Consider the following 16,816-nt stretch of genomic DNA (forward strand, 5'->3'; position numbering starts at 1 on the left):
TCATTACTATTACTACTCACAAACTGATTACAGTTTAGGAAAATTAAGGGTTTTTTTCCTGCCTGTAATCAGAGAGACCTACTTTAGGAACCAAAAAAGTAGAACTCTATTTTGCACATTAAAAAATGCCGTAATTCTGAAATTAAAATAAAAGTGGTATCCCATGCTATAGATGGAAAAACTGAGGCTAAAAAATATATACATGATTTATCCATATCACTCAATTTTCTTTTGGTTTTACAATTAGATAACATTGGTCACCATCTTTCCACCTTCCAATAATTATTGAGTTTCATTGCCACCTAACAGCTGGCTGTAAAGCCAATGCCCAATTTTATTGTATTTATATATTCCTTTATTATTCATAACAATCCTACTTTTAGGTTCCAATTTTTATTTCAATTATTTTTTTAAAAAAGGTTATGCTGAGGTGGCAAATACCTCCAAATTATCAGTAGCCTGCAATCAGGATGGTTGGTTTCTTGCCTGTGATATATGCTGCATATCTGCTATGGTTCGTCTCCATGAGTCTTGTTTATTCCAGGACCCATGCTAAAAAAGCAGCTCATAGCTGGGTTACACTGGCCTTAGACAGGAGGAAAAGAACTCTGGAAAAACACCTAGGGGCTTTCAGAGCTTCTGCTATCAAATAGTAATATGTTACTTTAGGTTATGGTTCCTTGGTCAAAGTAAGTGATATGACCAACCTAAATGGTAATAGCCTATGGAAGTATAAATCTCTCATGAGACAGAGCCATAATGCCCATTTTACTAACAAGACCCCTGGGTGTTAGTACTTATTACAAGCAGAATTCTAAAATGGCTCCCCCACCTCATCCCCACCCCCACCCCCATGAATAATCCCAGAAACTGTAAATATGATCTATTTTACCCCCTTAAGGAGGTTTTACTATATATAGCACAGTTGATCTTAAGACAAGAAAATTATCTGAGATGGCCTGACCTAATCACATAAACCTGGGTCTAGAGATCAGGGATAGAGGGACGGATTAGAAGCACAAGGAGAATTTAATGAGAAAGGTTCTCAGCTGCCAGCTTAAAGATAGGGAAGGCTACTTGGCAAGAAATGTAGGTGGTCCCTAGCTGAGAGAGGCTAAAGGATAACAACCAGCAAGGGAATGGGACCTCAGTTCTACAACCGGAAGTAACTGATTTTGGTCAAAGGCACTTCAAAGCAGATTCCTCTCCAGAGCCTGCAGAAAAGGACACAGTCCTTCTAACACCTTGATTTCAGCCTTCCATCACTGTAAATCCAGTTACTCTGTGCCCAGACTTCTGAGCTCTAGAACTGTGAGCTAATGAATAGATGTTGTGTTAAGCCTCTACATTTATGGTAATTTGTTATATGATAGAAAACTAAGGCAATAATGCTTTGCTATTTATTAACTCTAGGACTTTAAGCTAATGCCAATGCTTCTCAGAGCCTTAATTTTCTCATATTTGCAAATAAAATATCTACTCCATATTAGTATGATAATCAAATAAGATAGAATATGCAAAATTAATTATAAAAGAGCCACAAACCTGTAAGGAATTGACATTATATATCAAATAAAATAGCTTATTCACTTCAGTTTATACAACATTAAAGTATAAGAATTATTTATTTTACTATAATGTCTTACCAAATTTGGAAGTAACAGTCACAGAGCCACAGAACCAAGCATTCATGGAGAAATAATCACTGGAACGAGGGTTTGATTTCAGCCCTGCCACAGGAAGAGCTACAGGAATTTGTTCAATGTACTTAAGCTCATTGAGCCCTAAGTTTCATTAAGTATAAAACATTTTTGATACCCGAGAGAGCTTTGTTTTTGAAAGTAAGAGTTCATACATATACATTGTTCCCAGGGCAGGTATACACAATGCACCTAATATTAATTCATATCATTTATAATAAAACAAGAGATACTTCCTTTCTTAAAGATTTTATTTATTTATTCATGAGAGATGGAGAGAGAGAGAGGCAGAGGCAGAAGCAGGCTCTCCAAGGAGCAGGGCTCCTGATGTGGGACTCGATCCCAGGACACCGGCATCATGACCTGAGCCAAAGGCAGATGCTTAACCATCTGAGCCATCTAGGCGCCCCAGCACTTCCTATAAAGTGTCAAAAATACCTGTGGTGTTTGTCCATGCCTTTCCCTTTCTGCTATCTTCTGGACCAAGGTCCAATTATCTACTGAGGTACAAGTTCAAAATGGAATCTAGCAAACTGCCATCCATACTGGCCATATGGACTTCAGGTTTAATCAGGATGGGAACATTCCCCACTCATCCTATCTCGGCTTTCAATTATGGGTTTTACATTAAAGTTCAGTGAACATCACGGATAAGCTCTCTTGATTAAGATCATTAAAGAATTCTTTATCTTTAGTTCAATGGCATCTTGCCTACAGATTTATTAGACTGCTTTTTTGGTACACTGCCTATTTCAGGGAGAAAATATTCCACTGCTACATACGGGCAGGATAAAGATTAAGCACAATTGCCAATTGCACATAAGGAGGCTGATGCGTTCCTATTACCAAAAGGAATCTGTAGAGTCTGATATTCAGGAATAGGAAGGAACTTCAGAATATCCTCAAACCCGGACTCCTGAACTGAGTCAGGTCAGATGGCAGTATCTGTTTCACACATGGAGGCCCTGCAAGTTTGGGTGCTTTTTGTTACTTGTACCTGGATTGGGGTCTGACTCTCAGAGCCTATGTTCTGCCTACTTTTTTTTTTTTTTTCACAAGATTCATAATGCTTTTCTCCAGAGGATGTCTCTCCCACTCACAGTCTCTTGATGGATAATAGGAAGATGTATTCTCTTGATACATGTTTACAAAGTGGATAATTTACCAGTGAATCAAATATTTATTGAACACCTAGAGTGGGTGAACGGTGTTGCCAAGGCACCAAAAGGAAGCTAAGACTTCTAAGAGACAGTTCTTGTCATAATGGAAATAACAATTTGGTTGAACCAGGAGAGATTCTCATAAAATTATAATTAACATTATAAGGAAATATGTAAATGTTTCTGAAAGCGTATTCCTCTAACCACTGGCATCAAAATCAAAGTGAGTCCTTTCTAAGTGATACATTTTGAGAATTATGCCAATACATGATAAATATCGTCACTCATATGATTGAAAAAAATGCTATAAAGAACCAAAATACAGGACATTAATATGAACACATACTCAATAAAAGAGGAACAGATAAGTGAATGAATATATGAAGCAGAGATTTGAGAAAAATATCAAAATTAGTGGAAGTGATCAGAGAATGTAGTGATAGAAATACAAATAAGTAATTAGCTGGATTCATGACCAGCCAAAGAACTGGCATAGAAATTCTATGACATTAATAATAATGTTATTATAGATGGGTACTTTTTATCTCTTTTTATTGCCAAAATTATGACCAAAATGGAGAGCCTGAAAGCACAGGGCATTTTTGTAAATGCTTTCATGGCCATAATAGTTCATTTTCTAAGGATACATGAAAGGAAAATAGTGAAGGCTAAATGATGACATGCAGTTACATTAAAATATATCTTTAAAAACCAAGTGAAAAAAAACATGATGTGTTAAATCCTATTCCAGCCTAACAATGTAGTTATTTCCTTGGGGTGAGAGGTAAATATATGTAATTGCCAGCAGTGCAATTCCTCTAACACCGATATATTAGGAATCTATTTTTAAAAGTAGATAGTTCTACAAGACTCTTTCCCCTTATCCTCAGACTTTTTTTTTTTAATTTTTAAAATACCTCACCAAACCCTTGTAACTAATGCAGCAGTGGCTGAACACTTCCTTAAAGAACACATTAAAATTCAGAACGTGTGCATTAGTTTTGTTTTTGTTTTTGTTGTTTTGTATGGTGACATTTTATATTTTGCTAGAAAAGAATGGTACATTTACAAAAAAGTGTATTGGAACTTCTTATGCACCACCCTGTTTGGAAAAAACACCTTATTTGTGAGCGTGTGATATTTGGATTTTATTTTTACTTTTATATTTGCATTATATGTTTGTTATAAAAATAACACATTCAGGTAAAAATAATAACCTTGATTTCACCATAATCCCACAATTCAGAGGTGATTACTGTTAATTATTATTTTATATAGTAACATCTTTCTCTAGATATTCATTAAATAAAAATGGGATATCATATGTATTTAGTGACTTGCTCTTTTTTTCAAATTTGCTAATTCTATATTGGATAGCTTTCTAGAAATATTTTGTCCTTCAGCAAGAACAGAGACTTGGAAAAGCGCACAGAGTGAAGAGTCTAATTACTCTAGTATGAATTACACCTAAATCAGATTGGTTAGAAAGCAAATGGCTAGTTCACATTCACGTTCTATTGTGAATCTCAATGCTAGTTGGTTGCATTTGTAGTGAATTCAGCACTGCTCCTGTGAAGTCTGGATGTGGTTCCAAATAATCAGCCATATGAAATCATTTTAATGTTACTAGTCATATTGTAAACTTCAGTTTTTAAGAAATATCAATAGGTGTACTATAATAATCATTCTATTAAAATCATCCAGTACCATTACTGTAACAATCAACAGTAGCCAACACCTTATTCTGGAGTTTTCTAATATGGAAATGATTTAAAGATTTATGATATATCAACATTACCTTGCTCGTGTGAATGAAATTTTCCATGTGAAATCAGTTTTTCCCAAATAAAGATACAAACTAGCTTAGCGGTATGGCGTAGTCATTAAAGATAGACCCATTTAAAAATATTGCTGAAACCAAAAGCATTTTCTGTGCTCATTGCATTATTGAAAATATTAGATAAGGAAGAAAAAATAACATTTATGTCTTTCTTTATGATTTATAATTTGTTTTTGTATTTTCTCATTTAATGAAAAATATTTGGAAAACACAAGCAAGATATCAGCATTCTTCCTGAAAATTTTAAAAATTATTATCTTGATATATTTGCCAGTCCTTTAATGAGCACTTACATTGTTCTAGACCCTGTTCTGCAAGGATTAATCCAGGGGTTTTTAGTCAAGGCTGTACATTACAGTCACCTGGAGAACTTAAAAAAAAAAAAAATGATGCTCAGGCCACAACACACACCAATTACATTAAATTCTATGGGGTCAGGACACCAGCCACTGATGAGTTATTCAAGTATTCAGCCAATTCCATTGTATAGTCAAAGTTGAGAATCATTAGTTTCCAATCAGTAGCTTAATATAAAGATAAAAACAATTTAATTGGCAGTTAAATGGTATATTCTAACATTAAAAATTTAGGTTAGAGTCATTAAAGTACAGAGTAAAATGCATTTTTATTATAATTATAGTGTAGGATCATATTTCCTCTGCTAAAAGCCACAAGGTTCTCTTTGCACTGCTGTTGATACCAAGAAAAAAAAAATGGATGAGGCAGATAAACTTCCCTAGTAAAGGTAAATTACCTTAAGATCTGTCTGCTTCTTTGGAGACCAAAAAGGAAAAGAATCGAAATACAAAAACTCTGGAAGGTTATGTATCCTTACTGTATATTTTCTTAAAAGGACAACTCAAAGGCTCAGATTACATATCACAAAGAAGCAATACTCAGTTTTTTGCTCCCACTCATTAAAAAAAAATTGTTAAAAATTTTCCCTTTCCTGGAGTAGCCTCATGTCTCCATCTATCCATTCCCAACCACACCTTCTTTCTCCAAACCATCTTGCATCCCACACCATCTTCATTGGAGTCACCATTATCACATTCCTCCAGAAATACTATTTTCTAGTCCTCCCTGTTTTTTTTTTTTAATTGTGCAAATCGATCCCTTTGGGATTTTGGCATATTAAATACTTAATTTGGGGTGTGACTGAGTGATAGCTTGATAATTATATCCAGATAGGTTGATAGAAAAGAATGGGAAGGGAGGAAGAAAGAGAAAAAAAGATGAAGGAACAGATGGAGGGGAAATTAAATGAAATAAATCATAGTCTCTCTCTGCCCAAAACCAACACTCTCCCTCAAATCAGAATAAAATCCAACCTCTTTATTGGAGCCCACAAAACTGCATGCACAGATGTGGCTCTAGCCACATCCCCTATTCTCCTTCCACTTGCTACTTGTACTCTAGCCACCCTGGCCTCCTTTCGTGAACATACCAAGCTCATTACTACCTCAAGGGCTTTCATTTACTATTTCTTCTCTCTAGACCTGTGTTTTTCAACTGGGCATGATTTTTGTCACTTTGGCAGTATCTGCAGACATTTTTGGTTGTCACAACAACTGAGATGCTATTGGCATTAGTGGGTGGAGGCCAGGATTGCTGCTAAACATCTTACAAGGCTAGGAATGGTTTCTTACAACAAAGAATTTTCCATCCCCAATGTTAATAGCACTGAGGTTGAAAAATCCTAGTCTAGACAGAGATCTTTCTCCAGATCTCCTTTCTTTTCTCTTTTCTTCAGGGCTTTTCTTTTTCATAACACTTAACATTTAATTTGTTGTGATGTTATAATAGATGTATGAGACCAAAAAAAAGTATGTTTACAGGGAATGTCCAGTAGTCCTAAGATGAATCACACTTTCAATAATGTTAAAATGTGAGGGAAAACAAAACATATAATTTAGGATTGAGGAACTACAAAATTATCCATTCTGTACAGAAAACAAAAAACAAAAAACAAAAAACAAAAAAACAAAATAAAACAAAAAAACCTGAGGTTTCAAGAGGTTAAGGAACTTTTCCAAGATCATATCACTACTAATTGGTAGATACAGACCTCTGATGGTTAGATTTGCTCTTGGAAGCCTTTTTGATAAATTGAGTTGGAACTGGGAATAGGATGATAAATTTTCAGGCATAGGAAAAGAAGGAGCAGGAAATGGGGAGAGAACATATATTCTAAATAGAAGTGTTCTTAAACAACAAAAAATTTCCCACACTCTGGGGCATAGCATTTAGCTCATCTCTAAGAAGCACAAAGATGTAAAATATTGCTCAAGATGTAAAATAGCTCAAGATGTAAAATAGTAAGGTCACTTGACACAACTACACTAATGCAATCATAATACTTTAACTGTAAAATGCTCTGCCATAAAACACAGCCAGTCTTTGACCACCCAGCTGAGTATCCTCCCTGGACTAATTATTTTTAAAAGTTAGACAGAAAACCGTTATCATTTTAGGCACTCTTATCGACATAGGAGTGAATAAAGCACGTTTCTGCCAAGCAGAGGTTATGGTTTAAGGAGCTTGGCATTCTTTTACTGCTCCTTCTCCTTCTCCTTCTTTCTTCCCCATCTTGATAATGTTTTGATCGTGCTACCAAGCAAGTGCTCAGTGCAAAGATAATATGGCTGTGCTAAATGGATTACATGTACCATAATGGATGATATTACAGATACTAAACAACATCTAAATGCCTGCTCCTATCAAAAGTCCTAAAAGAAAGGCACAGGTTGAATATTCCCAGACTATAGCTGAGAAGTAAAATGTAAATTTTGAAAGTAGAAATTGAGCCCTTTTATTTATACAACTATGGATGTACCAAACCATGTAACTGGCAGAAATTCTGAAAGCAATTTCTTGAGATTCAAAAGGGTACTGGATAACTTTTGGACATTAAGAGGTTTTAAAGGAACAAGCCGCAGTAGTAAGAACAAACACATCAGTAGATGTTGCAAAATCAATACAGAGGGTTTTTTGGACTGCTCAGATTTGGAAGAAGACAGCTGGTTTTGAATTCAAGCTCTGCCACTAAATGCAACCTTGACCTAATTCCTCCACTTCTGTGTGCCTCTGTTCTCTGAAAAATAAAGGGGGCATATTAGAAACACCAGCCTCACAGGTTGTGATGAGTATTCAACACATTGAAGGCACATTAGAACAGCACTAGCATTCAATGAACACTCAGTTAAAGGAAATAGGATTGCTACTGATAGCTTCAGCCCACTGCTTTGGGAGCTCCTGAAGTGACACAATACAGACCAGAGATTTTCTGTAGTCCTAGCTTTCTTTGATCTTCTTTTCTTTTCTTTTCTTTCTCATTAAAATAATTACTTAAACTATTGGCACTGGGCGCAGCATAAGCCATGTAAACCAATGTACTCTGCAAAATTAACCCAGAATGGCAAATTCCTTCATTTGTCCACAATAGGACATCATTCTTCTTTAGACTTCGTGATATATTTTAGGTTGAGAACAGGAATCTTTCTTTACACACACTTTTTTTTTTCTCCCTATCCACACTCACTCCTCATTCTCCCCTCCCACATACAAAAGAAAAACCTCAAAAATACACAACGGCTTTTTCTTTTCCTCTGTCAGATGTTAAGTTTTGAAGACTTCACAATTTATTGGTGGTCAGGTGGGAAAACAGTTTTCTAAAATGCAAACGTTTCTAAAAAGACCCGTGTCTCCTCTGGCAGCACCAGCTTCAAATGATCTGCCCACTGAGAGCATCTCAGTTTGATACATTCTGTTTCATAAAAGCTGATTCAGGCTTTAGACTCCTATAGGGTCTTCATAAAGTAGATATAAAATAATAATAAAAAAATAAGGCTAAAGCTTAAAGATTTAATCTAAAGAACATTTATTTTTTATCTCTCCACTCTCGTTTTAGAAGAAACATGCTGATTTTTTTTCTCCAAAATATTTTTGGTTTACTTCAGTAAATTTTCTTCTGGTAGGATCCAAAGAAGAAATGGCTTGTGCTTAGTTTGGTATTTATAATTATACATGTGCTTCAGCAAATAAAACATTTCAAACTGAAATCTCACAGAAAGGGTCAAAATATTTTATTTTGCTTGGACTCACAGCCATCATTTACTCTCAAATGGATTCTGACTCAGGTAGCCATAACAATAAGAGTGTTCTGCTACAATGAAGCTGTCTTTTTTCACTAAAAAAAAAAAGAAGAAGAAGAAGAAGAAAGTACTGTTTGTTTATGTTACATATCTATGAAATAAATTAAGTGGAAACTTTTGAAATGGTCATAATCCAACCTAGAATACATTAAATTAGGTAGCTAACTTTCATAATCCCTACATTTGAATGGATTGAGCAAGAATCCTGAATCTTTCCCTGTTCCTGGAAGAGGAGGCATAAGAATCCAGTCATACACAAAATTTACCAGTTACAGAAGTTGGGTATATAACAGGACATGAAACAAAAATATTTTTGGTGGCCCTAGCTTGTCTTCATCATGCACAAACATGTTTCTTCTATCCCATTGTATTTCAGAGTAAGAATTATATTGTTTTGAAGTAAGCAATGTCTTCCTTGAGTCTAAAACAAAACAAACAAACAAAAATGCTAGTTTATTGCTTTCCTTTGTATTTATACCTAACTGGGTATAAATTCAGGGTCCTTAGCATATTTTTTCACTCTATACAGTTTCTAATCTTTGTATAATAAAATGTTCACCTTATCTTTTATAGCCTTCCCTGCTGTTTTTTTAAATCAATAAATCTGGACATATTTTCTTATGCTCTATGACTTTTTTCTTCTCATATTTATATTGGTATAACTCAGATTATTTTCATGCCATAAGTAAATAAGGATCCAGATTCATTATATTCAAAATACTTAGCGTTTCAAGCAATAACATTTTTTTAAAAAATCTAACAGTCCCATCAGTTTGAAACGCTGTACCCTTTGTTGGCTAAATATGCATATATTTAATTACAATGTATTTATTCCTTTACTATGAAATTGATCTCCTCCCCCACTGCCCCACTACCATCTTACTGTCTTAAACAATTACAGTCTGTTCACGCATTTAATTCCTGTGACAGTTACCTTCCCTACCTGTCATTTATGTTTCTTTCAATTTTTAATTTTATTTTTAAAAAAAGTATTTCTGGATAATCTTAATTTTAAAATTAAAATTCTAATAACATTTTCTCATGTTACTGTAACTTCAAGTTGATATTTTAATTGTTAATTTAATGTAAACACTTTATAAGGAAATATTAACACCTGTGCGATATTAAATTCTTCTATGAAGAAATAAGATTTTTTTTCTGTTTATCTGTCTTCTCTCATGTCCTTAGTAGAATTTTAACATTTCTTTCATGTGAGCAAAATATTTTCATATAGTTTTCTTGGAAATGTAATTACATGTGATAAGTCCATGGGACTTACTTTTTTTTAATCTATAAAAATTTATGAGAATATCTTTTGACCTTGCAATTACACAGGTAGGAATTTACCTTGTAGAAATATTTCCCAAAGTACATGAAGTTATTTGTACAAGTATGTTGACTGAAGCATTGTTCATAATATTAAAAAATTGGAAACAATTTAAATGCATATCAGTGAGGGGCTGTCTAAATATAATATGGTCCATAACTCCATATAATAGAATGCTTGCATCTGTAAAAAAGATTAAGGTAGACTTTTATGCACTGATATGGAAAGCTTTCCAAGCTATATTATTAAATGAAAAAATATGAAGTTCAGAACAATGTGTATAGTAGGTTGATATCTGTATAAATTTTTTGTAAATTTTACGAGGATAATTACACTACAAGATTAATAATAACCTTTAGAAGGACATACAAAAATATTTTACTAGAAGAATACATAATAATGACATATTTCTTTTTTGTAAAGATTTTATTTATTTATTTGAGAGAGAGAATGTGAGAGAGAGAGAGCATTAGAGGGGGAGGATCAGAGGGAGAAGCAGACCCCCACTGAGCAGGGAGCCTGACGCGGGACTTGATCCTGGGACTCCAGGATCATGACCTGAGTCGAAGGCAGTCACTCAACCACCTGAGCCACCCAGGAGCCCAATGACACATTTTTTTAAACAATAAGCATATTTTTGTCATTGTTCTAAATGCTTTACATATAGCTCATTTTATCCTCACCATAATTCTGTATAGTAGGTTATATTATTATTGCTGTTTCATAGATGAAAAAACTGGGGCATTTAGAGAATAAGTAAAGTGCTCTAGAACATATGTAGGAAATAAAATCCAAGAAGATTAGCTTCAGAATCAGTATTCTGAAGTAATGCTTGTATTTCCTTTTAGAAGTGCACATCTTTGGGCGAAGCCTAAAAAATGCAGTAAGGATTATTTTATTTTGCTTTTGTAATTTTTGTTCTAGTATTTACCTATGATTGTAATACTTTTTATCTAACATTAAGTTACCAGGTTTCATCCAAGTAATGGATATGGGTCTTTCAATTCTGTTTTTTTATGATTTTTAAATTGATACAAAATCTAATACTATATTTAAAATTTTAACAGTAAAAGAATAATATAGATGCCCATGTGAAGGGCAATATCTTAGAGAAAAATGCATCTCCCCCCATGCACAGTGAGTACTGGTAGTAAAATTGATAAGGAGAAGAACACTGCACCAAAATGTAGTTGGAAATAGAGAGGCAGTCTTTCTGAGACTATCACCATGGCCTTCTGATATTATATTTTCATCTATCTTTGAAATGATGAAAGTTATTAGCAACACCTGACAAAGCAGCATATGTAAAATGTTTTAAATCAGTCTACATTAACCACTGAACAGGACTATTATTCACAGAGTTGATTTGTAAGTTTGTTACTACTTTTAATTCATTATCCCTCTCATATAGGAGAAGCGGCAATATAATAACATTATAGAATTATGGGAGATGTGTGATAGAAATATCACCTGATGGAATAACTGGGTCTTTGCACTAAAGTGAATTTTTTGTGTTACGTAGTGTTTATTTAATAGTTGATGGCTGGTGTGAAATAATACTGTAATTGGGATTTATCCAAGCAGGAATAGTATTAATGGTGTGGATTCACTTCCAAAGAATTAGTTGATTTCTTCTGCAAGTTATTTATCACTTGCATCACTTACTGTTCCAAAAGAGACTTAATGTTGGATTTCTCACATATTCCATCTAAAGACTGGGGTGAATGTGTGCCTATACAAGAGTGTTCAGCAGCATGTGTAACTATGTGGTGATATATGTAACACTATTTAAAATGACAGCTAGAATGTTATTACAAATTGTAGGCTCAGATTGAAAAGCTTTGGAAAATAATTAGCAAGATGCCTACAGCCTAGCTCTAAATGTGGGTGCTAGGTAACTTAGCAAGACTTCCCAAGAGATGGATAGAGATGTAGCAAGTGTGGGAAAGAGATAGAAGGGTGATTCCTAAAAAATGGGAAAGAAGGGAAAAATAAGACAGCTCATGTCCTACTTGTCTCACTTCCTTAGAATGGTTTCTTAGGACACTAATCAGACTGAAGTTTGAGGAAGGAGAATATGAAATTGGACTAGATTTTTACTAGCTGATAATTATTAGAACTGAATTAGAACTGAACATGACTGTAAACTACCAGTTGCTGTAGGGAATGGAGAAGGGAAATGTGATGGTTAATTTTATGTATCAACTTGGCTGAGCCACAGTGCCTCAATATGTAGTCAAACATTATTCTGGTTGTTTCTGTGAGGGTGTTTCTGGATGACATTAGCATTTTAGTCAGTGGGCTTTGAGTAAAGCAGATGTCCTCCATAAGGTGGTGGGCCTCATCCAATTAGTTGAAGGCCAGACTTAGAATAAAAAGACTTGACCTCCCCCAAGCAAGAGTAAATTCTGCAGGAGACAGCCTTTGGACTTGAACTGCAATATGGGCTTATCTCTGGGTCTCCAGCCTACTAGCTCACACTACAGATTTGGACTTGACAGTCTCTATCATTACATGAGCCAATTCCTTAAAATAAACTTCTCTCTATATATTTACACATTCTATTGGTTCTCTTTTTCTGGAGAACTCTGACTAATACAGGGAATAAGAGCATGTTTGAAGCAGTGGTGGGAGAGAAAATAAAGCTGTCTTCAACTTATGCCCTAAGAAGTCTAGCCTGTTCAATAAACTGGTTACAGACTAGACAGTGTTTCCTCTTACACTGAAGACTGGAGAAAGATTCAGAGAAACAGAAGAAAATAACAGTAAATTTTATCCCTTGCCCTTCTCTCCTAGCTCATGTCTCTTTCTGTTCATCCTTCTCCTCTCAGGAAGACTTGGAGTTTGTTCTATCATGTAAAAAGGTTGAATTTATATCTTACTGTTACAGAATCTGTCATAGCATTATCCAGAAATCCTTTTATGTCAAATAGAAGCATGTAAACTTGTATAAAATTGTTAACAGATGTGTAACACCTCACAAGTAAGTAAAGCTTCCCCCTTTTAACTGAATCTTGCAACTAAATGGGAGATTTTTAAATGACACGATTGTTGAACCCACTTTGAGTATAGTTATAATCCACCATGGGTACACAGTTCATCACTAACTCACACTCATTTACATTGTCATATAAACCCTATGAAAATAAATCACCTTGGATTCCAAATACCAAAGTCTCACACCAATGCATTTTATATTTCAATGCCTTTTGTCTAATGACATGAAGGCTTTAGACATGCAAATTTAGGGCAGCTTATATACATTTGATGGTGGTCTGGAAATACTTGATTCTCTTCTCTTTTTTTTCCCTCAATTTAAAAAAAATAATTTCTCTGTATTGTCTAAAATAAAGCAAAGAAATGTAATTGGGTATACTTGAGAGCAGTAGATCTGATTGTTTATTTACACTCTTATGTAATGGTTGCTTTTTCTATGTGCTGCAGAATAAATTCTAAATCCCTTCTGTGATCTGACTAGAACCTGCTTTTTTGGTTTTTACTGCTAAATATCTGTCCTCTGTATGACTTCACCAAAATAGAGAATGCTGTACTTATTAATATTGGGGTTTCTCCTCTTGTCCCCAACACACTGGCACCCAACATCAATGAGCCCCTTTCCTGTTGAGTGAATAAACAGTTCTCAGTTCAAGCCAAAGGAAGGTGGGTAAATTTGGTATAAACTACTTCCAGATTTGGCCTCTGTAAATTCTCATACAATCATCCTTGTAGTACTATATCTTTGCTTATAAACGAATCTAGTTGGATATAGAAAATCCCAGGAAAGATTCCAAGGGTCCTGAGCGATAACAGGTAGAATTACTACATGTAACATGCCTAGGTCTCTGAAGGACTGTGTGGAGCAGAAATCCTCTGTGAGCCAACTTAGACTGTAATATGAAAAAGAAATTAATGTTATCTTGGTAAGCCATTCAGAGTTTGTGTTGCTTACTACTGCAGCTAGGAGTACTTAGCACTAATAATGCAGATAGTCAAAACTTTAGCTACAGTAAATTATTTTCATACTTTGTCCACGCTATCCCGAATTCAAAAATGCCCTCCCTTCTCTAACACCAGCCTCTGTGTACCAATCCTTTTTGTTTATTTAAGGCCTATTTCAAATTGTCCTTTCTCCCTCCATACCCATGGTAGGAATTTATTATCACCGTAGAACTTATTGCATGTCTTATGTCACTCTTTATGTCATAATACATGTAGTTTTCTGTAGTACCCAATACATTTCTGTATCTCCCTTATCGGTTAGTATAATACTTCAAACACATAATGTGTAGAACAAAATAGATAGGCCCCATCTGTCCTATTGCTCATATCCATTCATAAATCTATTAATATTTTGTATCCTCTAATTATATACTAAATACCCATAATTATATCTAACTGCAAAAGATTTTTCATCTTAGTATATTTAACTCAAAATAATTAATGACAAAGGTTGATCACTTTTGGAAATTGAAGGTTACATTTATTAGAATTTTTTTTAAAAGTAACTAACGTCTATTATACAAGTTGCTGTTGTGACATACTTTGCACGTGAATCTTTGGTGAGGAGTTAAGAATTCTTCACATTTTAGAAACCATTAACATTTTGAAGTTGCAGAATCCTGAGGTCAGCAGTAAGCAGACTAAATGGTACCCATGAGGAAGTCAGCACATGTCCCCAAAAGTAAATTTCTTATCCCCTTATCACAAGAAGCAGCCTATTAAGTAGTTATGGTAGCAAATTTTAAATTCCCCTGAAGAAAAGGTTGACAAAATTGAATTATGAAGAAGAGGAAAGAAGATTAAATTACCAGAAGAAGAGCAAAGTCTTGGGAGTAACTTCATAGCAACCTTCAGGCCGATGAAGTTTTATTAAGTAGAGTGTAGGAAGGATACAATAAGATAACATTGCTGAATTTGCAAATGTTTGGGCTATCTATGTGTAATGTCTGAAGGGGGTAAACATTGCATGGGAGGATAAAGGGAATCTGTAAAAAATTTAGCATTAGGGAGTTTTAAGACCAGCATATTCCTCCTCCTAGAATCAAATGGCTACGAAGTCTACCTCTCTCATTTCTATGTTGAGCAAACTGAATCTTAGGTTAAAGAGAAATGGTACATTACTTCAGACTTCAAAATTTGGGAGTGTTTAGTGAGTCCAGCACAAACATAAACTTGTTATTTCAACTCCTCTGATTTTTAAAATAAAACCATTTGAACATTCCTGAGATGAACACAATCTGTAAATGACATTTTCTCATCTGAAAATGAGCAATATATATTGGATTAATTCCATCTGTGCTGCTTATCCTACTTTGGGTCAGGTAAGAAGATGAGACTGTAGCTGTTTCTGCAAGTTCTTTTGGTTGAGTCGTGGATGCTTTAGAAACATCAGCAGTAAGGGGGCACCTGGGTGGCTCAGTGGGTTAAAGCCCTGCCTTCAGCTTAGGTCATGATCTCAGGGTCCTGGGATCGAGCCCCACATCGGGCTCTCTGCTCAGTGGGGAGCCTGCTTCCTCCTCTCTCTGCCTGCCTTTCTGCCTACTTGTGATCTCTGTCAAATAAATAAATAAAATCTTTAAAAAAAAAAAAAAGAAAAAAGAAACATCAGCATTAGGTACTCACTGACCTCATCCCACAGCCAAGTCCACTGAGCATACTTAAACAGGGCATAGGATGCCACTTCTGGTATGTCTCTCCATGGTTAAAAGACCCTTTTGTTCAGGATCCTAACATGAATAAAGTAGACCCAGACAAGAAAAGAAGTAACTGTTATGTGTGAGTCTCATGTCAATACATTTTCTTCGTTTTATAAATACTGATTAAGCTAGAATGTTGATGAAAGTCATCAGAAAATTGCTATCACCAAGGGACTAACAACTGGACTATTCATTTAGTAATGATTCATGGGGTAACTTTTCCCAATTGGGAATTTGATAGTTCTTATAGTGAAATATTATTACTGTCATCAGGAAAACTAAATATTATACATTAAAAATGTTATACACATTTTACTCTTATGACAAGGAGAAGAAGGAAATTTTGATATGGCAGACTCAGTGTACTGATTATTTTATATCTATGAGCTCAGTTACATATAAATAGACCAAGTCACACTCAGCCGAAAGGGGCCTCATGGAGCCATATAGCTTTTGTCTCTGAATCTAAGAGTGAATGAGCCCAGTTCGTTACATTTATTAATTTATACAACATAACAATGTCAGATGGTGATAATTATTATGGAGAATAATAAAGTAGGAAAGGGAGAAAGAGAATTCCAGCATGTAAGAGGTATAGTTTTTCAATGTACAGAAAATGAGATTGACGCTTCAAAATCACATTTGAGCAATGAACCAAAAGAGTAGAGTAAGTGAACCATGAAAGAAATCTGGGGAAGAGTTTTAAGAAAGGGGTTATGCCCTGGGAATGTTTGGAATTGGGGAGCTGCAAGAAAACCAGGGGAGAATTGGTAGGAAATAAAGTCAGAGGCATATGATAGGACCAGATTATATAGGGTTTGTGGATGATTATGAAGATTTCAGTTTTCTTCAAAGTGAATTCGGAAGATACCTGGGAGTTTTGAATAAAAGAATTGAATTAAATATCTTCCATCTTTCAAGGGTAGCTTTGACCTCTGT

Source organism: Lutra lutra, chromosome 5 (assembly GCF_902655055.1).
Source record: "Lutra lutra chromosome 5, mLutLut1.2, whole genome shotgun sequence".
Lineage (NCBI taxonomy): Eukaryota > Metazoa > Chordata > Mammalia > Carnivora > Mustelidae > Lutra > Lutra lutra.